The 1,757-nt window shown below is 53.9% G+C and overlaps 1 pseudogene across 1 annotated transcript; it reads left to right on the forward strand.

Moving 5' to 3' along the window:
• Nucleotides 1–1,154: 1,154 nt before the first annotated feature.
• LOC309649743 (large ribosomal subunit protein eL31 pseudogene) lies at nt 1,155–1,757 on the forward strand (annotated as a pseudogene). Its single transcript has one exon. The product of its transcript is annotated as a large ribosomal subunit protein eL31 pseudogene (transcript).

Genomic DNA, 1,757 nt, shown 5'->3' on the forward strand with positions numbered 1-1,757 from the left:
AGGAACCGTATAAATGACCCATCATAGGGTTCAGATTACACGCCTCACGGGAGCAGAGCCGCCTCCCTGAAGCCGAACCGTCCCCAGCGCCTCCGTGGCCCGGTCGTAGGGCGTCCCTGTCGGACTGCAGCCCCCGGACTGAGCGGACAAAGGCGGAGGGGGCGGCGCTTGGGATGGGCGGCAACTTGTGGCTCTGGGAGGGCGAGCGCGCAGGTGGCGCGGCAAACCTGACAGGTGCCCCCCTCCCCATCCCGGGGCCAGGATGAAACCCAGGGCTCCCACTAAACATGACTCCATCTAGACACAACGCCCATCCCCTGAACTTGCATTTAAGGCACCTGTCACACCCCACTAACTCATCTCTGGCCACATCCACTCCGCAGGCAGTCCCAGGGTTCCACCTCCTCGCTATTTCGGCCTCCTCGAATTTCTGATTCCACCCACCCGGAACATCCTTCCTAGTCAGGCTTGAAGATCCCCTTTCTCCTGAAATGTCCTAGTTCCAACACCTCCAACCGGGCAGCATGTGCCAGGTCCTCTCCTCTGCCCAGGCTCCCTGCTCTTGTGGCAGATGTCACTCTGCGGGTCTCTCCTCTCTACCCTGGTCAGTCTCTCTCAACCCCAAGGCCCTGAGTTTTCTCAGGTCAGGAACCGGCTTGGCTTCTCCTACAGCAGCACTACACAGTAGGAGCTCCACAAATGTTTGTCAGTGAAGGAGGCTTGTCTTGCTTTACTCAGCGTGGGTAGCATGGACTGAGGAAAGGTGGGCTCCTGAGGGCCAGTGGCTCAGGATCGCCCCGGGGAGAGTCTCGGTGAAATGACTGCCCCCCCGATCCAGCCGCTGGTCCCAATCTGGGTTTATCCAGTTGTAGGATGTATTGGCAGTGTTATGAAAATGACATGACGGGGGAGAACCTTAGGGTCTCGGGCGTTCTGAATTTATTCTACAGATAGGGCTACAGGCCCAGAGACGGGGCTGTAATTTGTCCCAGGTCACATAGCAAGGAAAGGGAGGGCCAATGTCAGAGGTTTTTTAACGATGAACAGATGGGGGAAATCAATTTCCAGCCCCAGAAAACTGAACTGGGGAAAACCTGGCTGCAGTGTGTGTTATTGCTCAAAAAGCTTCAGCTTTCCAACCCTGGCCTGGCAGGATGGCTCCTGCAAAGAAGGGTGGTGAGAAGAAGGGCTGGTCCGCCATCAACTAGGTGGTGGCCAGAGAATACACTATCAACATTCACAAGCACATCCATGGAGCGGGTTTCAAGAAGTGTGCCCCTCAGGCACTCAAAGAAATCTGGAAATTTGCCATGAAGGAGATGGGGACTCCAGATGTATGCATTGACACTAGGCTCAACAAAGCTGTCTGGGCCAAAGGAATAAGGAAGGTCCCATACTATCTCTGTGTGTGGTTGTCCAGAAAACATAATGAAGATGAAGATTCACCAAACAAGCTCTATACGTTGGTTACCTATGTACCTGTTACCACTTTCAAAAATCTACAGGCAGTTAATGTGGATGATAACTTACTGCTGATTGTCCAATCAAGTTATAGACACCCCCCCCCCAAAAAAAAGCTTCAGATGTCCCTGGCCAGGGTGAGACCACTGACATCATCCAGAAACACACAGGCGCTGATCCCGGGTTTGCTGGGCCAGGATAAACGAAGGACTGTAGAGACCGTTTTTGTCCCACTCATTCATTTTATAAGACCTAGAGAGAATAGATCACCGGCCCCAAGCCACACCGCGAGGTAG

Source organism: Balaenoptera physalus (assembly GCF_965194825.1).
Source record: "Balaenoptera physalus genome assembly, chromosome: 20".
NCBI lineage: Eukaryota > Metazoa > Chordata > Mammalia > Artiodactyla > Balaenopteridae > Balaenoptera > Balaenoptera physalus.